The sequence below is a fragment of the Triturus cristatus genome, chromosome 5_2, assembly GCF_964204655.1.
Source record: "Triturus cristatus chromosome 5_2, aTriCri1.1, whole genome shotgun sequence".
NCBI lineage: Eukaryota > Metazoa > Chordata > Amphibia > Caudata > Salamandridae > Triturus > Triturus cristatus.
This window is the reverse complement of record NC_140588.1, coordinates 71,137,683-71,160,777: the sequence shown is the minus strand read 5'-3', so window position 1 is coordinate 71,160,777 and position 23,095 is coordinate 71,137,683. Positions and strand designations below refer to the sequence as shown.

Here is a 23,095-nt window from a genome sequence, read left to right as displayed (position 1 = left end):
ACTGGATGGTAGTGCTACGGTCCGAGAGGTAGCTTCTAAACCAGTTCAAAGCCAAGCCGCTGACACCAATCTCCCCAAGTCGATGAATTAAAATGCTATGGGAGATGGTGTCAAAAGCGGCTGACAGATCAAGAAGTACAAGGACTACTGGTTGTTGTCTATCCAGAGCCCGCCTGATGTTGTCGGTAACCTCGACCAATGCCGTCTCCGTACTATGAGCCACTCTAAACCCTGATTGTGAGGGGTCTAATAACTCATGACTATCCTAATAACCGACAAGTTGCTGATTAGCAAGGGATTCTAATACTTTCCTAAGATAAGGGAGTAAAGAAATCGGGCGGTAGTTGGAGAGGAGGCTGGGATCGGCCGTAGGTTTCTTTAGAATAGGTTTCACGCAGGCAGTTTTCCAGTTAGAAGGGAAGACGGCTTCTGATAAAGATTTATTACATAAGTCAGTAATAGTGCCAACCAATGCAGGTGCGACCGTTACAAGTAATTTAGAGGAAATCATGTCAGTAGGAGAACCAGATTTTACCCTCTGCAGAGTCTTAAGAACTGTTCCTAGATCTACCGCAATGAATTCCTCAAAACGATGGGAAGGAATCGTAAAAGCAGGGGAATCATTAACTAAGTTCAAGCTGTTAATATTGGACGTAAAAGAGTGATGGATGGTTAGAATTTTGTCTTCAAAAAATTTGGAGAGAGAGTCCACCCATTGTGATGAAACAAGAGCAGGCTGAGGACTCCTAGGAGTGGTAAATTCACTCAGGACCTTATAAAGTTCCTTGGCGGAATTGCTTGCCATGTTTATTCTGTTGGCAAGGAACAGTTTTTTTGCAGTTTTGATTTCCTGCATATATCTATGATGGAGTTCTTTATAATTGGAATGGCCCTCTGGACTTTTATTCTTGCGCCATTTACGCTCCGCAATATGACACATAGTCTTAGTGGCCCTAAGTTGGTCCGTGAACCATGGAGCGTTTCTTATCTTAGTCTTTACCAATGTCAGCGGGGCTACAGTGTCCAGCATATTTAAGACTGCTTCCTCCAGTGAATCCAGCATCTGGGTTACATTTTGGTCAGGCCTTATTAAGTCACGGGGGAAGTGTTCTAAAAAGACAGGCAAGGTCACTTTGTGCCAGGGTCTTCGCCACGAGGAGTCAGTTTCCAGAGACTTATTTTCTCTGGACATATAGGGGATTAGAAATTTTAGGAGGCAGTGATCTGTCCATAGTAATGGGGCGGGTGGTGACACAACTATTTCAGACTGATTAGTAAAGAGAAGATCCAAAGTATGGCCGGCCCTGTGAGTGGATTCATGCACCATTTGGGTAAGGCCTAGAGTACCCATGGTGGAGATCAATTTTTCGGTGTCAGGGTTGCCATCCACATCAATATGGTAGTTAAAATCCCCAATCATGAGAAAGTTATCTGCTGCCAAGACGTGGGGTGCTAAGAGCTCCAAAAGTTTTTCAGTGAAATTACCTTTGGGCCCAGGCGGACGATACACCAGAGCCCCCCTCTATGTTCCATGTCGGCCAGCTTTGAGTTTAAAAATACAAATTTCAAGGCAACTTTCAATGAGGACCTCCAGAACGGTTAGGTCCAAATCATCCAGGATAGCTATTAATAGACCCCCGCCCTTTGTCTGAGTCCTATCTGCTCTTATGATTCTATACTGAGGAGGAAACGCTACATGTATATCAGGCAGAGTGTGGCCATGAAGCCAGGTCTCCGTAACTAGGCAGATATCAGGGGCCTCTTGATCTACTAGGGCCCATAGTTCAGTAGAATGCTTAGGAATGGAACGAGCATTAAGGTAAACGGACTTGAGTTGTTGATATTTTTGTCCATCTACCGTGCCTAATGGAGCCGCCTTAACAGGCCTGATTATGTAGGGGATACTAGAGGCTATTCCGGGACTAACTATATGACAGTCGGGGTGGGCCAAAATGGATGCATTGATTTCCAATAAGTTCTCCCTTGAATATCGCAAAATAGTCATTATTATTAAAAAGCACACACTACTGTGAAAGGAGGGAGAATTCCTTACAAACATGCACAAGGGAACCTATACCTCAGTGAGGAGTGCTAACACTACCTCACCCAGGCTGCAGTAGCAGGCCTGTGGTGTCAGATTTAGTCTGCTTCCATGGGGTGGCATATTACATGCTTCAGCCCCTGGTAGGCCTGTGAAGTACCTATGCCCTTGGTACCTAAGGTACCATATACTAGTGGCTCATAAGGTACCACAGTATCCAATCACTAGTGCATCTAATATGCACTCCATGTCATTTAAGGGAGTAAGCAGATAGGCTGGGGCCCTGGATAGCAGGATCCCAGCCAGACTAGTCAAAAACCATCCAAACACCAGGAAAAAAAGTGGGGGCAACCATGCAGTCAGATTCCACCTTCCTACAGCCCCTAAAGCCATAAGGGGCACACATTATAAAAGAATGGCCCTTTATTCTAATTGGATGGTCTGTATAACCCCTTTTCACATCCAAAACATTTCCCCTCTTGCTCAGCGGTGTGCTTTAGATGTGGACAAGCAAAGGCGATTGGCTTTATATATGTTTTACCTGCCCACTCTTGCTCACTTCTAGACAAAGGTAGTCCAGTTGATTAGTGCAAGACTACAAGTTGCCATGACTCTGACCCCCTCTGTGCACTATTCGGATTAACAGCTCCTCAAAGCCATATTACTCCATGACAACAACAGTTCCTGTTTACAGCTACTCTGGTGGCCAAATCCCTAATCTTGCAAAAGTGGAAGTCCTCTGAAGTCCCCTCTTACGATTCATGGGTGAATCTCAATGAACAAGTGAAGCAAAAAGAAATGCTTTAGTCACAAAGAGTTAGGGTGTAAAAAAAATCCGGGTCATCTGGTGCAGAGGGCCTAACTAAAATATTGCCATAGTAATGACTCAACCACACTCACACTAGTCAAGCCTAAGACCTCCCAGGCAATTTGGTAGCGTTTATGGCAGATTTTCTTTCTGTCACATTGATTTTAATGGGGGGTTAGTCTTGTATTTTGACTAGCTCTGCATTTTACCCCCATGTATCATAACCATAGCAATACATTTATGAAGGTGTAATTATGCATTACTAAGCATAGAAGGTATATACGTTGTTTCTATCTGGAAATGCCGTAGGGAGGTGATATTTCTGTTCAATCTAGAATAGATAAGCAGATCTTAATTTGTTTCTGTTTTCAACTTAACATATATTTGATTGGAATGAATTGATGAAAAGACAGTTTTACGTGTGTGATTGTTTTTAAGAATCTCAAGCACTAGGGTTGGAAATACATACAGGTTTTAGCAGAAGGCTGCAATGGTATCATCTGTAGGGAATGATCAATTCATCATAAGTCACAAAATTATATTGTTGAAACCTGTAGTCTCAGATTTAGGATACGGTTGATCTTTGATTACTGAAGAACAATGGAGTCACATCAATAAAAGGATCTAGAAACTGTCTGTAAGTTATTATGACTTACTGCAATTGGGGTTGCAACAATATAATATTTTTCATGACATGCTACATTTGTAGAGGGGTGAGCAACAGGACCATGTCTCTGGTCAAGCCCTGCAAACCAACCCCCTTGGGCTGGAAGCCTACTGCTATACACAAACTTTGATGCACAGCGGAGTTGGGTTGCAGGGTCCAGCCTGCAGTTTCATCTGCACACAACCCAGTACAGGCAGCCTTTTCATTATTTTTCAATGTAAGGTTCTTATTTTGGAACCTTTTTAGTGTGATTTTTGTTAAATTGTTTTAGAGATTTTAAATTTCGTGCTCTTTTGTGATTTCTTTTAAACGTCTCCCTTCCCTACAGGTTGGGTGCAAAAAATGCCACACCAAAGGCTCGCTCTCAGCTAAGCTGCAGAAGGAGCCTTTGATGCTGAAGCCACCACCACAACAACCATCATCCTCTAGTGCAGTGTTTCCCAAACTGTGGTCCGGGGACCCCCAGGGGTCCCTGACACTTTCCCAGGGGGTCCGCAGGCAGCAGTTTAGAAAGCACTGCACTTGTATAATTAGCAGTTTTCCAGCAACAATAAAAGTGTCAAGATAACACAGTGATTAATGTACCTGCTGGAGAGAGATTAGAGTTTTGTCCTGTGGCAGCTTTGAGTTATCTAATGTAGCACAGAGGGTTAATATGCCTACTGCAAAGAACGTGTACCATGCATTTTAAATAACAGTATTTTATGTGCATAGGCGAGTGGGTTACTGCTTTTGTCACAAAGATTATTTTGTTACTGTGCAGTACATAAGTGACAACCGTAATCTAGCACGGTGACCTATAAACTGTCATCAAAGAGCTGCTTGCAAACTGGATGGTACAAGTTAGTAACTTATGTTTTTTCCCAGTCTTTCATTATCCCGATGCTCCTAAAAAGGTTTATCAGTGTGGTAATACATTTTTATTGTTAAAGTCAATGCTAACCACTGTCTTATGTTCTGAATCCCGAGTTTTTTGTGCTTCTCCAGACCAAGCACTCTTTAAAAATGCCTACCAGTATAAATGACATGTGAATCCTACACCTTGTAGTCCCCTTTGCCTTATGTAACATTTTCTATACACTGATTTACACTTATGATTAATTGTCTCTATATGTGTGTGATGTAAAGTGATAAACGTGTTGTAGACTGCACCATTGTTTCCTAAATTTCTTTGGGGGTAGAGCCTCCCAAAGCCCCCTCTGTAGTGGTCAGGCACACTCAATGCACTTGGTGTGCACCGTATGGGGACTGGTCTGAAAACATTTGCCAGGGCTGCTTTGGGTTTCCAGTCTGGCCCTGGCAGGAGTAGGAGCCTCGTACTGCGAAATAAAACCAACCATTTAAAAGTTAGTCACAGAGATGCAGCACCAACCTTCCCATTAAAACTTTAGTTTTTTGCAAATTCTTTCAATATAAAATACTAAGGGGGATATTTACAAAAGAAGTGGTGGAGCGTGTCGTTAGCCTCTGTGGCTTAACGACACGCGCCGCCACTTCAGAAACGCTGGTCTGCACCATATTTACAAGAATATAGTGCAGCCCTACATTTCGCCCTGTGCTGGTGCTACGCTTAGCAGTGTAGCGCCAATGCAGGCACCCTTGCAACACAGTGCAAGGGTGTCTGCGTGCTGGGGAAGATTGTTTATGTAAAGGAAGGTCCCCCCTTCTTGCACATAAACAATCTTGAAATGGGGTTTTTTCACTTGTATGTGTGCTGCTTAATGCAGCACACATGGAAGTTACAAAATGCCATTTTTTTTAATGATTATTTATGTGCCGGAAGGGTCACCTTCCTGAACATAAACAATGCAAGGTGTTTTGCTTTTTCCATGTGTGCTGCACAAGGCAGCACACATGGAAAAAAGCAAAAATGAGGAGAAATAAAGCATTTCTCCAAGTTTCGCCAAGTTAAGCATCAAAATCAATGGGTTTTGCGGTGGAACGCCCACTGCAAAACCCACTACCCACCCCTTTCACGCTAAGCATTGCGCGAAAGGGGGCCTTATTTACAAGGCAGCATGTTAAGTGGCTTACCGCTGCCTTGTAAATAAGGCGAAGCCCCTATCGACACGCGAACGTTGCGAAAAGTGATGTTTCCATGGTGGTAGGGGTTTGTACATATGCCCCTAAAATCCTTAGTAATTCGAGTATTTGTTTTGTGTGCACACGTGTTTATTTTTTTCGAATTACAGTTTTAACCTTTGAAATTTAAATCATACAAATTGCTTGGGGGTCCCCGACTTCCAGTGGTGCCTCAGTGGGGTTCTCAGGAGTCAAAAGTTTGGGAACCACTGCTCTAGTGACTGTGCAGACAATGTTTTTTCTAGTCTGCTGAGATGCCATGAAACCAACAGAATACATTTGCTTGTCTCTCGCTGAAAAAAACATGCTTGTGTCCCCCAAACCATGAAATCTTTGTCTCCAATGGCTGTGGGCTTGGTATTTCAGATAGAATGGATTTTGTGATTCTGGTGTCTTTAGGATTCGCAAATTCTCTGCGGCTCCAATTAGAAAAATGCTGCTGTGCCGCTCCACTCCTGCATTTTCAGGAGGGCCAGACTTCCTTTCCTGGTACAGCAATGTGAAAACTGGTATCACAAATCCCATACTTTTTGCAAAGTTTAATTTTATAACACACCTTTGAGACTAGATATTTACTAGGAGCAACGTGAAACTCAGTACTGTAGTGGTACAACGTTTTTTTGGAACTCTGGTACCCAAAATTCAAGTCCTTTTCTTAGTTTCATGGAAGATTTGTGAATTCTTGTACACCAATGGAAGAATTTAATTGATTCCTGTGACTGTATTATTCCACATTCAAGCAGTTCTAGTTGTTTTTGTGCGAATCATCAGGGGCAGATGTACGACGAGAATTAGCATGCGCAAACAGGTTTAATACTTTAATCTTGACAGTGACTGGGTTGGCTCCATCCATCATATACAAGAAATCAAAGTCCTTGAAAGACATACTGCCAGTAGTGAATATTGAACTCTACCAAAAAAAAACAAGATGGCTTATTTTGCTGTAAAGCAAGCAAGGCATGCACCTATAGTAACCAAGTAAAATGGTAGAAGGCTCCATATCAAGAAAAAGTATACCAAAAAGCTCATCACTTGTAAGGCAAACTATTTGGTGTACACTTTACAATGTCCATGAACTAAAAGATACACGGTGAGCACTACATAGGCAGTGAAGAAACACATTTTGGAACATCAGCAGGAGATGAAAAATCAAGGTATGAGCTACCAGGTGGCAAGACATTTTGTGAAGAAACATAACATTGAAGATTTATAGATGAAGACCTTTGGGGTTGATCAAATACTCGCAAACGGAAGAGGGAATGCTAGGAAAGACTATTACATAACCTGGAAACTATGGGGAAAATGTACTAACTTTTGACGCAAAGCAACATAGCAACCAAAGGTTACCGTGCTGCATTGCATAAAAGAGAGAGAGAAACATAGCACAATTCCTACTAAGATATGGTGCTATTTTTCTTTCCCCCAGTGCTAGCGCACTTTAGAATGCCATGCGCTAACGCGAACAGGGCCGGACTGGCAACTCAAAGCAACCCTGGCAATTTTTTCAGACCAGCCCCCAAGGGTTGGGGAATGGGGGTGTCAAAAGGGTGAAGCACTGCTGCATTTGTTACTGGGGGCTGATATTGCAGCACTGCTGCAAAACTGGCCCCAGTTACAAAATGAGCCTCCAGCACTGCAAAACTGGACCCCACCCTTCCAGTCTCCCAGGGAAGCGTCCGATGTCCAGTACGACCAGTACAGCCCTGAATTCAAACACCCTTTCAATATAGTGCAAAGGTGTGTGCAGTCTGTCAAGCATACATTTTGTACTGGAATGGGACCCTTCCAGTACAAACACTATATTACATTTCACACTTTGTATGTGTGATGTGGAGTGCAGCACACATGCAAAGCCAGAAAAATTGATACATTTTATGTTCTAAAATTGCTTCACTGTTATACCTGCCTCGAGGTGGAGTAATGTTTGGAGCAGATCTCTCTCTACAATTGTTAAAAGACAGGATTTGCATCAAATACCATGGGCACTTGCATAGGAATGGCCCTGTACCACCTGCACAACCATGATTTGCATTAGAAAGTATGTATTAATATAATTGTAAGTAAATTTCCCCTATAAATATACTCAGAGCCGTTTGATTTAAATATTAAAGAGGACCCATTTGTGATAAAGATGACAGGATTGTGCAAAAAGAAGAATTTTGTGAAAAATCAATTAGAATCATTTTCTAAAATCCTACATAGTAGACTAGAAAATAAACATTATGAGATGATTATATTCTTACTACAACAGATCTCAATGACATCACTCATGACATCTCTGATGACATCATCAAGTGAGTGTAAGTGTTTTTAAGAGTTTATGGGTGTTAAACATATATAGTAACCTACTACAAAAGTTGAATTAGTATACTAGGTGCAATACTACTGAGTGATACCACTTCTAACATAAATTATGTGAGTGGCTGTGTGACTGTATCCTTGTGTGTATGGGTGTGTAAGTGACTGTATGGGTGTATAAGTGGATGTGTGAGTAGCTGTGTGAGTGAGATGCTGTGTGAGTGGCTGTATTGGTGAGTAAGTGGGTGTGTCAGTGGCTGTATGGGCGAGTGTGTGGCTGTCTGAATGGCTGTCTGAGTGAGTGACTCATGTATAAGTGGCTGTATGGGTGAGTAAGTGGCTGTTTGAGTGGGTGTTTGCTTAAGTGATTTGGTGTGTGAGTGGCTGTATTGCAGAGTCTGTGTGTGTGTGTGAACAGTTGTATGTGTGAGTGAGCAGATGTGTGAGTGCTTCTCTGGATGTGTGAATGGGTTTGTAACAGGCTGTGTTGGTGTGTGGGTGAGTGTGTGAGTGCTTGTATGGGTGAATGAGTGACTGTGTTGAAAGGCTGCATGGGTGAGTGGGTGTGTGAGTGACTAGGTAAATACGTGGGTGTATGAGTAGCTGTATGGATGTGTGTGGCTATGTGAGTGGCTAAATGGGTGAGTGAATGGTTGCCTGAGTGGCTGTAAGAGTGAGTGGGTGTGTGAGGGCCTCTGTGGAGCATTGAGTGGGTATATGAGTACTGGTATAGGTCTGTGAATGGGTATATGAGTGGTTGAATGGGTGTGTGAGTGGGCATACAAGAGGTTGTATGGGGGGTGAGTGGCTGTGTGAGTGGTTTTGTAGATGATGTCTTCAGTGATGTCACTGACCATGTCATGAGTGATGTAATATGTGAGGTCAAAAGCAGTGCATTGCGGGATCGTAAGTTATAGTTAGCTCAGGTAACTATAACTGCTGATTTTCACTGGTTTTGAATGAGGAAAATCTGTGCCTAACTATAACGTTCCTGTAACCTTTGTTTTTTTCAGTGAATTTCAAAGTTTAAAAAAAAATTCTATTTGCTAACTATAACGTCCCTGTAACCTTTGGTGTTTTTCAGTGAATTTCTAAGGTTTTTCTAAAATCTATTTCCTAACTATAACGTCCATATAACCTTTGTTATTTTTGAGTAAATTTCAATGTTTTTTTAACTGGTAGCCGCGTTTGCAGAGTAGTGGAGAAAGGGGGCTTACTGGAGGTAAAAGGAGAACTTCTTGGTCTCCAACGCCCCTCAGCATCCAAAAAGACTTCATTCCCCAACCACTATTTCACCAGGAGGTGAATTGCAGAGTGGTGGAGAAAGGGGGCGTTACCTCCAAAGTCCTAAACCAAACGCGCTCTGTGGAACTTACTGGAGTTAACAGGAGGGGTAGTTGGCCACCAAGGAGCCAAGGGAACTTCATACCCCAACCAGCAGTGCGTCAAGAGGCGCATTTGCACAGTACTAAGGGGGCATGGCCTCTGACAACTTCTCAGCAATCTTGCTTTGTGGGACATGCTGCTGGTAACAGGAGGGGTTGTTGGCACCCAAGGACCATCAGCAGCCGAGAGGACTTATTCTACCAACCAGCAGTGTGCCAGGAGGTGCGTTTGCAGTGTAGTGGACAAATGAAGCGTGGCCGCCAAAGACCTCTCAGCAATCCCACTGTGTGGGACAGACTGGACGTAACAGGAGGGCTTGTTGGCCTCCAAGAGCACTTTTGACCTAAGGGGATTTCATCCCCCAACTAGCGGTGCCTCAGGAGGCATGTTTCAAGAGTGGTGAAGAAAGGGTGCGGGCCTCTGGCGATTTGCTGGTCTTTTTTCATTTTAAAATTATTTCCATTCATTCTCCTTTCCTATGCCAATTTTGGACCTGAGACCTCATCCCCCGGGGCAAGGCCTATTTTGAATATAGGAGGGGGACCACATGGCCCCCCTGCCCAGGCCGATTTCTGCCCCGGGGACCCCATCCCCCGGGACTCACCCCATTTAAATAACATTCTTTGTTAACATTAGGGGAGGGGCCAAGCAGCCCCCTTCCTGAGGCTGATTTCAGGCCAGGAAACATCACCCCCCAGCGCTCAGCATTTTTCTTCATTTAAAAAAAATAAAAAACAAGGGGAGGGGGTCTGCATGGTCCCCCTCCCAGACAGATTTTGGCCCCGGAGACCCCATCGCCCAGGGCCTGGCCTCTATTGTGGGTGTCCTGGTCCCACATAGGGCACTCACATTTAGCTGTTGGGGACCGCAGGGGAGTCTCAAGGCCCCCGTGGTCCCTGCTGGCTCCCTGGCTCCTGTGGGAGCTGGCATTGCTTTGACACAGAGTGAGCTGCTAACATGCAGATCCCTCTGTCGAAGCAATTGTGCTTGCTTTCAGCAAGCGAGACCATTTTCAATGCTCTCACTTGCTGAAAGTGAGCACAGTTTTCTTTGGCTTGGCAGGAGCGGTAAAGCTCCTGCCAAGCTAAAGAAAACAGCTATGTCCTGGGGGTGGGCACCCTAGGACATAGCAGGAACGGGCCTAAGGGGTGGCGGTACCCAGGGCCATCTGTAGCTCCAGAAGTGGGGCTGCTCCTTCGGTTAAATTTAGCCCCGGGGAGGTGGTGGCCACCTCCTGTCTGCAACGGACTCCTCAATTATAGTATTTGAGCCCCAGGGAGGTGGCAGTCCCATGGCTGTTGGAAGGTCCGCACGACCCATGCTTTCTTTATACATAAAGCCCAGGGGAGGTGGCGGTCCCCGGGGGTGCAGGGTGGCCGTGTGGGACCCCTGTTTCAGTTTACTTATGTTTGCCCCAGGGAAGTGGCGGTCCCCAGGGGTGCCGCATGGGTCCCTTCTCATTATTATAAAACTTTGCCCCCAGGATTTGACTGAAGAAAATGGATCTTCATGAAAAAGACATGCTGGAGCCCGCACACCTTTTATTTTATTCTGCCTCAGATCCACTCACGAATTTGTGGCAAAATTCAAGAAACAAAATGCTTTAAATTCCACCATATCTGTGTGGGTCATGGTCTTCCTACCCTGCCCCCTTTTCTATTTTTTTTTTATTGTTTGTGGGACTCCGCTTCAAGCCAAGTGCCAAGATGGCTGCCAACACTTCCTGGAAAAAGTGTTGGCAGCCAATCAAATTTCAGTAGGATCCGCGAGACCACTGCAAGGACTCACCTCCCCAGGTATCTATATTTTTTAAACTTAAATATCTCTAAAACTACTGAATGGATTTACACCAAATCACAAAAAGCACGCCTTCTGGACCAATATCTAGCGTTCTGCTAAATTTAGTGTAATTCTGTTCAGCAGTCCGGGCTGTAGACATGTTCAAAAATGAAAAATACCCATATACATAACCTGGGGAAAACACGTTTTGGTACCCCTCTTTTTGGAACTGCTTGACAGATCACCCCAAAATTTTAAAGCAGCAGCTTAACCACAACGGGGGGTCCTAACTATAGCTACCTACTGTGTAATGGGGACCTATATTGCCATAGAGGGGTTCTGGTGACATTTACAAACCACAAGGTGTTTTATAAATGTCGCCTAAGCCCCAAAATAGCAAAGATTAATTGATTTTAGCACTCTTTATAAAGCATTTGAGCATCATCCATTTAGTAGTCATTGTTTACCTGAGACTGCAGATGTGCCACCATGCACAGTTTTGTCATCATTGATGTAATTTCAAACGTTGCAGTGATGTTATGAAGGATGTTATAGAACATGTTGTGAGTGATGTAATGTGTGAGGTTATTAGCGGTGCATGGCAAGAGCATGAGTTATAGCTACTTGAGGGCACAAGTTATAGTTAATAGAGACAACGATAACTGTTGAATTTCAGTGGTTTTTTTTGTTTCATACAATACATTGTCACTGATTTTTTCACTTAACTATAATGTCGCTTTAACCTTTGTTCTTTTCCTGAATTTCTAGGGTTTTTTTAAAAATCAAAAAGTATTATTTTATTACCATACATGAAGCAAACATCACATCACTTATGACCTTTGGACATGTGTGATGTGAGGTTTGTTGCAGAGCTTAGCCTGCAGCAAGGCCCTTCACCCAACACCCCCTCCCCCCGGAGCACCCTACCATCGCACTTTGCAGGTCCTTTGGCCATAGTCATTTTGGGACTTGGTGCAAAGGCCTGGCCTGCAGCCACGCCCTGCACCTAACCACATACAAGCACATTACTTCACGCAGCACATGACCTTCTGGCATGTGCAGCATGCAGTAGGTCACGCAGGTCCAGGCTGCTTTCAGGCACACTTACTGACCTTTTCAAACAGACAATACCAAAATATAAAAAGTGGGCCTATTTGTTTTATCAAAGGATGAGCATATCATAATATATAAAGAAAATCTATCATCTTTGGCCAAAAGTAAACAATATTTTGTATCCAAAGTGTATATTAGTAGTTCACACAATGCAAGGTTAATAACATTAGAAAACAAAAATGAACAGTCTGCGAGTCTTTCTCGTAACATCGTTTTTATGATTGCGTTTTGTAGGCTGAAAAATGTTTTAAAAAAAGATTCAGAGACATTTTTTGTTGTTTTTTTAAATAAATAAAACCAGCATATCTCCCTGTTTTACCATTTGTTAGCACCCAAATGCAATAATAAAAACAACCACGGGAGGGCCTTGCACCCAAGCTGAAGATTATAGAGCTCCAGCTAGGAATGATTTATAAAAATATGGTAAGTTTTCCTAGGGTCATGGATTTAATGACCCAGAAGAGTTACTGTCTTTTTTAAATGTTGCTGGGGGGTGCTGCACTCCCTGCAGCCTCCACAACATTAAAAGAAAATTGGTGGTGCCATTACCCAGTCTAGGGACCTCAATAAGCTAATAAAAGAGCACTCACTGGGCAATATGGGGCACATCTTCAAGGAGCAGTGAATAATACATGAGCAGCTACTTCTGCTTTTTTATTGTTCACTTATAAAAATATATATATATATATTGTTGTGCCTTCTGACTGACTGCTGGGCATTTGTATTGTTGTAAATATGGAACAGTTATACCCAATAGTGTTTGACAATTGGTCATTTCTTTGAGTTGGTTACATGTGGATGATTGTGAAATATCGCTGATTTAAATGCAAAAAAGACTAGATCCCTCTTTCTGTTTTAGGGTGGCATCATTAATATTTCCAGTGACAAACTACTCCAAAAATCCACTATCTAGGAGTGATATGCTTTCCATTATGGCCAGTACAATGTGTCAGAGATATTATTGGGATTTCTAGTTATCAATGGGTAGTGTGGCCACTAAGGCTGTAAATGTAGAACTGTGTTTATAATTAATCATCATGTGCCACTGAAAAACAATTTGAGACCTCTGCAGTGCTATTCAATAATTGCTGATAGTTTCCACATTGGTATTTTAGACAAATACATTTTGACTAGTAACCCACTTAATATGCCTTAGTTTATGACCAATAATCATCCCATCACAAGATACAAATCCTAATGACGATTGCTACAATATTAGAATTTGTTTTTGTTGCTGTCAAAGAAGTGTGTTTTATATACTTTTCAATTATATTGTCAATGGAAGTACATGTCCCACTCAGTCACTCAATCAGCTTTTTGGATACAGCAAAAAATGATAACACGTTTCGACCACTGTGGGTCTTGGTGCTTTTCATTTACGTCACTGCTAGTGAAAAACATCATAGAAAGAATGTGCGTAGAAGATTGAATCATATTTTGTATCTCCTGTATTTCATAACGTTAATCACTTTTTTCTTTAACTTTATTTATTTGCATTTTCTTTTACAAAGAATACAACACATACAATGCTAATTAGGCATATCCAGTTACATTGCATATCGGCAATTAGTTACAGCACATCTGAGAACATTTGATCGTTGGCTATAGTACACAGTAAGCTTTTTATTCAGGCAATTTGTACATAACAACACATTTTACTTCCCACCTGTCCGCCCCTTAACTCTTCGCCGTCCAGTTGCTCCTACTGGCCTGCAGACCTGTACTAGTAACTCTTATGTACTCATCTCAGTGACATTCGTACGCTGAAGGTGATTTATGAAAGGTTCCCAAATGGCACAGGGTCTAGAATTAGGTGGGAGCAGCTCAGCGTATGTTGTTTTGCTCCTGACAATATGTCATATCTGCAAGCCATTCCTTGAACTTGGGGGCTCTGCCCCTTACCCTTCTACATGCTATATTTTGTTTTGCCATGAGTAAGCCCACCGCAATCAGTCGTTTGATTTGCCCTCTGCACCCGGGTAAGTAGCCTAAGAGCCCCATCTGAGGTGTTAACTCAATCTGTACACTTGCAATGTCACTCAAGGCTGTTCCTATTTCTTTCCAGTAGTTTGCTATGGCCCTACATGTCCAGGCTAGATGTAAAAAACCTGCCCCTCCAGTCCACATCTGTCACATTTATTGTTGTCCCGCAGTTTGAGCTTGTGCATTTTTACAGGCGTGTAATACATTCCTTGGAGAAATTTAAAGTGTATAATCTGGAATCTGCTGCTCACTGTGATTTGCTCCATTTGCTGGCAGCAGTATGTCCAGATTTCATCTGTTTCCCACCCTATTTTTGCCTTCATTGTGTTGAGCGACCCTTCCCCTATTGTTGCCTTATATATACGTGACACTGCATGGGATGCCCCAGCTTGCAGTAGTTGGTGTAATGGGCGTAATGTGGGAGATTCTTCCAGGAACCTTGGAGTAGCGGCTTTGACATCTTGGCGAATTAGAATATATAGGAAGAGTTCCATTGTTGTGGGGGTGTTGTCCCTCAAAAAGCTTTCCGCCTCCTTGAATTCCCCTTGGGCATACATATCTCCCCATGTGTTCATTCCATATTTTAACAGCATGCATTTGCATATGCCTTCCTGTGTGACTGGTAGACCCTGTTGATCCCTTAGTGGAAGTAGCGGGGAATATATCATGGGAACTTGTGATCTTTTTGCGATAGCGCGCCGCGCAATGTTGTTGCATGCTACCATTGATCTTCTCCCTGCAGCCGTCTTGTCATCTGTTCCCAGGAACCCGCTTAGGGGGATGGGCGCCATGTAACCTTGCTCCACTGCTAAGTGCGTCATAAATAGCGGGGTTTAAACCAGTATGAGGTATAATGTGCTTGTGCACTGAGGTAATTCGAGTTCGGGGTCTGGTGCTTCAAATCCTCCCTGTGTGAATGGCAGTGTGAGAGTACTCCACTTAATCCGGGGGTGCTTCCCACCCCACACTAGTCTTATTAACTGACTCTTAAACCGTATAAAAAAAGGCCGGCCTGGTGAGTAGGGGATATTCATAAATAAATATAAGAATTTGGGCATGATGACCATATTCATTAATGCGACTCGGCCAGCTAGCGATAGCGGCAGGGCAATCCATCTTTTTATCGATTCCTCCACTGTGTTCAGGATCTTACCATAGTTTGCCCTCATTAGTTCCTCCTTGTCCTTGACAATGTTAATTTCTAAATAACGGACCTCTGTCTTGCACCATTGTAACGGGTAGTCCATCAGGAAGGGTGCAGTGTTACGTGTGAGCGGCATAATCTGTGATTTTCCCCAGTTTATGGTGATGCCCAAGTATGCCCCAAACTTTACTATTTCATGGATTATTTTATTCAGCCCAGATTCAGGGTCCCTCATATAAAGCGTTATATCATCCGCGTAGAGCGAAATCAATACAGGCCTTGTTGGATAGTCTAGTTTATATCTCTTGTGATGTTGCCGAAGCATGGCCACCAGCAGCTCCATTGCTATTGCAAACAGCAGGGGTGATAGGGGACACCCCTGTCACATACCTCTAGATGTGCTGAAAGCTGGAGTGCGCTCTCCATTCAAGAGCAATGTGGCGTTTGTGATACAGCAGTTTTATCCATATTAAAAATCCTGGCGGGAACCCCATGTGTGTTAAAACTGCAAATAAATATTCCCATTCCAGAGAGTCAAACGCTTTGGTAGCGTCTAGGAAGACCGCTACTGCTTGCTCATCCTGGTCTATGTCATGCATGATGGAGAATAATGTGTGGAAATTATGGGAGGTGGACCTTCCGGTTATGAAGCCCACTTGATCCGGACAAATTAAGTTTCCCATCAAGAGGCTAAGTCTATTGGCCAAAACTTTGGCTAATATTTTTATGTCACAATTGATCAGGGACAATGGCCTATATGAGTCCATGCAGTCTGGAGGTTTACCCGGCTTTAAAAGCGAGACTCTCATGGCCTCTCTCATGGTTGATGTTAGTATCCCCGTCTGCCCTGCTCCCTCATACATATGCTTCAGAAATGGTTCACGTATGTCTATGTAAGCCGTGTAGAACTCAATTGTGAGGCCATCCGGCCCGGAGCTTTTCTGTTACCTATTTGCATTATTGCAACTCTTATTTCCTCCACAGCAATGTCAGCTGCAAGAAATTCCCATTGCCCTTTACTTAACCAGGTGAGCTCTATTTGTTCGAGTTATAGCCTCCCACCCTGCTTAGGAAAGCCAGGGGCAACGACGGATAGAGCGGGGCCTCATTAACCTGAGCCAGGTTCCAGGGTAGGTGAGGTGCAATCCCTAATCACGTTGGGTGATGCTAGCACCTTGTGATATAGAGGATTAGGACACAAGTGAGGTTGTATTTATTACTTCTTCGAATGTTAAATCTTCACATTTTATATTTTCACCGCTTTTGAATCCATTTATTTGAATGCAGTAGCACTAATCCTTATAGGTCCTGATGAAAGCCTTGGGCCACAATCCCGTGAAGGCTGAAACATGTTGACCCTTATTCAACAGTGACTAGTTGGCACTGCTTGTTATATATATTTTTTGCTTACACACCTTTTTAATAGAGATGTGCTGAAATGAGTGAAGTATATCGTACTCTTTACACAATCTCTTTTTAAATTTCACTTTTTTCTTTGCACTGCACTTTTTCTGTCTGGTGGTCACAGTTTGTCACGTGACTTTTGGACTTTTCTTCATCAACCCATACGAGCAAGAGAGCCTTACACTAACGAGGTAGTCTCTATGACGAGGAGGCATACCTCGGCTCTTAGTGGAGACCACATGATATAAACTGATTATGAGAGGTGACTTTGCTCTCAACTTTGGTCTCTTTGGTTGAGTCGGTTTGATGGTTTTCCGTGCTCTGCTCTGACAATATTTGGGTTTGATATTATACACACTACTTTTCCTTTTCTTTAATCTTGTGCTGTCTACCAATAGACCCCCCTATTCTGTTGTGTTTATACAGTATCCCCGTCTGCCCTGCTCCCTCATACATATGCTTCAGAAATGGTTCACGTATGTCTATGTAAGCCGTGTAGAACTCAATTGTGAGGCCATCCGGCCCGGAGCTTTTCTGTTACCTATTTGCATTATTGCAACTCTTATTTCCTCCACAGCAATGTCAGCTGCAAGAAATTCCCATTGCCCTTTACTTAACCAGGTGAGCTCTATTTGTTCGAGTTATAGCCCCGTTTCAGCTTGCCTTGCTTTGTGTGTTGAATACAACGCTTTATAGTGCATGGCAAAAACATCCACTCTAGCGGAGGTGTCCCTGTGCATCTCGCCTTCCTTACCTCGTATGGTCAGCACGTAATTCACCGCTTTAGGGGGTCTGATGGTCTCAGCTAGCGCTTTGCCAGGATGTCCCCCTTCCCCATACCTCCTTGCAGTATGATATTTACCTCGAAATAGGCCCTCTCACTCTGCTTCGGCTTGATATTCCGTCAGCAGCTCTTGTATGTTTGCCAGTGTGGAGCCCCCGTTTGTTGTTTGTGCTTTCACTTCCTGTTCTTTAAGTTTAAGTCCTAAGCTGGTAAGGCTCGTTCTGATGTCTCTAAGGATGCCCCCTACTTTGGCGATACATAACTCCCTGACGGTAACCTTTAATGCTTCTCAAACAGTAGCTAATAAGGGTACGGAGTCTGTGTTAATTCATAGGAATTCTTCTAGTGCTTCCTCTAACTCTGCCCTGAACGCCGTATCCAATAACGCTGTGGCTTGCAATCGCCACGTCTTGGGTTGATTCAGCATTCCCAGGGGGTTCAGCTGCATGTATACTGGGGAATGATCAGAGTAAGTGTGTGCTAAATGACAAGTGGAAAGACTGTGCACCACTAGATCTTTAGAAGTAAGCCACATGTCTAACCTGTACCAATTATTATGCACTGCTGAGTAGAACGCTCCTTCCCTTTGTTTAGGATGATGATGACTCTGAAGGTCTACTAGCAGGTTTTATGTTATCTGCTGCAGTTGGCGCTGTGCTTTGGTGTAGTGATGCGGCAATGGATTCGAGTCGTCCCAGGGTGGGTAGAGCGTTAGGTTAAAGTCTCCTTCCCATATTAGATGGGTCAAGCCTTTGCTCGCTATCTGTGCCAATAGTTTAATGAAGAACTCTTCATCATCGACATTTGGTCCATAGCTGCTCACTAAGGTTATGGATTCTCCCGCCAGTCTACCCTAAGTCATACAATATCTCCCTTGCGGGTCAGTTAAGGAGCCTTTCTCCACATATGGTACTGTTTTTTTAATGAGTATTGCTGTGCCTCTCGAGTAGGCTGAGTACTAGGAGAAGTATCTGTAGGAGGCCCACCATGCTGCAAACTGTGTCCCCTTAGAGGGGATAGTATGCATTTCCTCTAGCATGGCTATGCTTATGTGGTGTCTGTCCAAGTAGGCCAATAAATGCCATTTCTTTCTAGGGTCTCCTAGTCCTCTAATATTCCAGGTCAGCAAGCCTACTCTCACAGCCTGTTGCTCTGGACTCTTACCGTTTGCCATTACCTAATATTGAGAAGTGCATATGCTCTGCCCGTGTGTCCCTGCGCCCATGCAATGCCTTTGTGTGTGCTGTCCATTTTCGTTGCATGCCTATTAATGCCTACAGCGTTACCCAAATGTCCCACCCACATCGGCGTCCCCAACTTGCCTTGTACTAACCCCTCCCCCTTAACCAACCCAGTACATATATGCAAGCCAATTTAGCCATCATTGCAGCCGTCCCTTGCCTCTGTTGTATGTTCCATGTTACATGCCAATATAGTCGTAATGACTTTTAGTCACAGTTTCACTCACATTGTTAAGTTCCAAGTATGCTTGGGTAGTGAATTGGATTGCTAACAACAGAATCAACATTCCCACATATTGAAAGTGAACATTATAAATCATGAATATACTCCCCATAAGTGGAGGAAAGGGGATCACCCTTAGGGGCGTGTTTTCTAGGGGGCATGGCAGCACCTCCTGCACATCTGTGCTGTACAGGAGGGGGCCCTGGATTGTGAGTTCGATGTCCGGAGGTTTCTTGCTGCCTTTGTTTGGTACCTACTATGGCCTGGAGCCATACACGTGTTAATAACCATTACATGTAAGTAGATCAAGGTCTAGTTGCGGGGAATGTTTATAATCTGACCCATTACAATTACCACGTCTGCCTCTGCCCGCTGTCATTGCTCATCATCATGCTGCGAAGTCTCTCCTCTGCTACCCGAGGGAGAGTACTCCGCTCTCTTGGATGACTTTCCAGTTTTCTTGAGAAAGTCCGCTGCCTGTTGTGGAGTGCTGCAGATATGATGCTTGCCTTTGTAGGTGAGTCACATAATGTTAATCACTTGCAACAAACATGGCTTCAAGGTGCACATAAACATAAAATTTGATTAGATGCATGCATTTATCTTGCCCTTAAATCATGATTGCTCACAATGAAACATATCATCACAAAATTGTAATGGTTTCCGCATTTAGAGACTGTACTATCCAAATCTAAAATATCAGGGCTTCTAGTAGCCTGTTTTTCACTATTAACACTGTTTAACACTATTATTCATATGTTTCAATATTCGCAGGCAGCAGGGGATTGTGTTGTGTGCTTAGTGTCTATAGTAGTTTCTAGGCTCAGTGGCTAGTGGTGTACTCTAAAGTATCTAGTTCTTCACGTTCCCGTTATGCAGCTTATTCCTCTTCACATGTTGATCTTATTCAAGTAGAGTATCACCCGGGTGCTAAGTTGTTCACATCTTCATTTAAAGCAAAAAAATTCTTACAGTTATCCTAGGATCCTTTCCTTATGTGCACCCATGTCTTACAAAATAAAAATTGTATATGTATAGAAGTAAATGATGAAGAATCTAACGCCGTATAGCAATTGACACAAAATGTAAGAAAGACAAAAAAGGGGAGAACGTGTCAATTTAGTATCGCCCATGGGGCACTGATACAACGACTCTAACACAGAGAGAGCCACTGCGACACTGCTGCTGTGACACAGACATTAGAACAATGAGACAGGGGCACTCATACTGATATGGAGGAGCCTACATGGGAATTGCAGCATTGGGAAGTTTGTATGGGTCGCAAACATGAGCAATAGGACACTGCCACAGGAACATAAGTGTTGACACGAGGACACAGCAGCACTAGCAGTTACATAACAACTGGGAACGCACAATGGAACACCAACACAGGAACCCTAATGCTGACAATGAGATATTGAATTGGGACAGCGATGCTGTCATTTTGACGGAGGACAAAAGCACTGATGCTGGGACAATGGCATGGGCAATTACACTTGGTGACTTCACAGGGATACTAGGATACTGACACCAGATATGGAGGCCTGGACATATTAGGACAGTGACTCAACACAAGGACACTAACGCAAGAGCACTGATTGAGCAAACACAGCCTTAGGGTATTGACCCATAGTTATTGATATGGGGACACTGACACTGGTTTACTACACAATGACACAAACATAGGGAGAAAGACATTGATCCTAACACTGAGGCACTAAAAAATACATTAGGCACTGCAATTCTCTTCAGGGCTACTGTTACAGGAACCCTGCCTCGGCACACAGACACTGACATGGGGATAACAGGACACTGACACAGAGACACTCTAACTAACCTGGCATTAGGCCTCTGACACTGGACAGTGACACTGGCACTGGGGCATGTGTAGATGTGTTAATTGGGACACTGACATTGATACTTAAACATTGACGTGAGAAACAAAAAGATGGGCACTGACCCATATGCTGTAATACTGGAATGTATGATGTTACAACGCATGGTGTTACCACGTGGTAGGTAACAACGTGGTCGTTACAACGACCGCGTTGTTACCACACGTGGCATTACATCGCAAGTCGTTTCAACGACTTGCGCTAGATGGCGTGCTGGACTTAGGAATAGTATAAACTACTATTCCTACTCCAATTAACACAACAGCAGGGAAGGTGTTGGATTTAAAATCAAACACATTCCCTGGTATTGCACGCCACCTAGCACAAGTCGTTGAAACGACTTGCGTTGTAATGACACGCGTGGTAACAATGCAGACGTTGGAACGGCCACGTTGTTATCTACCCATGTGGTATTGCCAGCGTTGTAAACTCTGTCTCCCATAACACTGTTATGGAGACTGTGTCCTAGAAACACATACAAATCAATGCGCACTAATGCTGAAACAATAACATAATGGCAGCAGCATTGGGACACTGATACGGGAATTCCATGACACATGAATACTGACACTAAGATGAGAAAGTGAAGGGATGTGCTGCAGGCATTCATTCCAAATAGCAGAATGAGATGTTTGAATGTTTTCTTACCAAAATCTGGTCACAAAACATTGAAAACGTATGAATCCTGGGTTGGTGTGGTAAGGCATTCATGAAAGGGAAGGGTTCCCTTTGGGACCCATACCCCATTGTAAATGTTAAAAAAGTGTCTCAAACAAACGTTTTACAAAACAGTAAAATTTTTATTTTAAATGCAGCATTGTTACCCTTAAGGAAAATGGGTTGCAGTTTACTCTATTAAAAGGCGATCACACATATGCTGGTGTGCTGACCCTAGCACCTCACTCCCTGTGATGGCTGCCAATAGGTACAAAGGGCGGTTCACACATTTTTTTACTGGTCCCAAAAAGGCTGGTCACAAATTGGTACTAGTTTTTTTAGATCAATTTCAGTGCATCCCCTGCACAAAAAAATATTAAAAGCTGGCATATGCGCTCAAGACCAATACTTCTTAGCCTTTATTCTTGAGCAAAAAACTAAGACCCCAATTCACAAAGGTAAGTTGAGAGGAAAATCGAACTTTACGACTTTCGGTATTCACAAATGGCATTTACTACTCATAAATGCCCTTTGTGAATACCAAAAGTCGTAAAGTTTGGCTTTCGGTGTTCACAAAGGACATTTACGAGAAGTAAATGCACTTTGTGAATACCGAAGGTCACAAAGTTCGACTTTCCTCTGTTTACCTTTGTGAATCGGGGCCAATGTCTATCAGTTTCCACACACACTGACTTCTCAGACCTGCTCAAAACAAATATCTCTTTGCTTCAGTCAATGTGTGTTCCCAGAATACACCTTTTTACTTTTCAGCACTGGCAGAAGGCTACGTTTTCTGCTGTCACAGTGCAGAAATGGGAGACGTCAATCAAACTAGTGCTGCTGCATGCAGAAGTGAAGAAGGGCTCTTTTTTCCCTTGTTGGTTGAGCCTTCTTCATCACATAAATTGTACTGCCTGACACCTGTCCAGTCGATTTGGAAGCAATGTGCAGACAGCCACCAAGACAGAGAGAGACCTGCAAATAGTACGGGTCTGTGACTCACTGTCAGTGGCTTTGAACAGAGCTTAATTTGTAAAAAAAAAAGTGCAAGTTTTTCCTAGGCGCCAGCCACAGCACCACTGAATGCTGGATTTGCTGAGTACCAAGGATACCTTGTTTTGATTCCATCTCATGCCACTTTTTTTACACTACTTTACACTTCCTGTGTCCTTTTCTTACATTTGCCTGTTCTTTTTCATGCCAACCTTCTCTTTTTGTCACTGTTTCCCTATTTTTCTGTTCCTCCTTCTTGCTCCCTTTTCTGTGTTTCTATTTTTGGTCTGGATTCAAGTCTGATCATGAAAAATAAGTCGGGGGTTTCCAAATATGAATGTTCGTGTCCACAGCTTGCTACCACTTGCACGAATTAAATATTGGATCCAGGCTCTGGAAAAAATGACTGAACTCCTGCCTGGCTAGTGTTTGGGCGTCTGACTCTGAAAGTAGGTCAGTTTCCACTCTCACTCCCTGAGCTGTGCCCATTATCCCCCAACACCCTGGACAACCCCGTCTTGCTGATTGTTTCATTGAGCTCCCTCTCGCAGAAGTCTGGCATAATCAGTGTGGTGGTAACTGACAGTGGGGCTGTCT

The 23,095-nt window shown here is 43.4% G+C and overlaps 1 protein-coding gene across 1 annotated transcript in view; it reads left to right on the top strand.

Annotated features, from left to right (window-relative positions):
* LOC146822677 (uncharacterized) overlaps positions 1-23,095 on the top strand; it is a 915,078-nt gene that overhangs the window by 291,793 nt on the left and 600,190 nt on the right. The gene's annotated exons all lie outside the window — the stretch shown is intronic.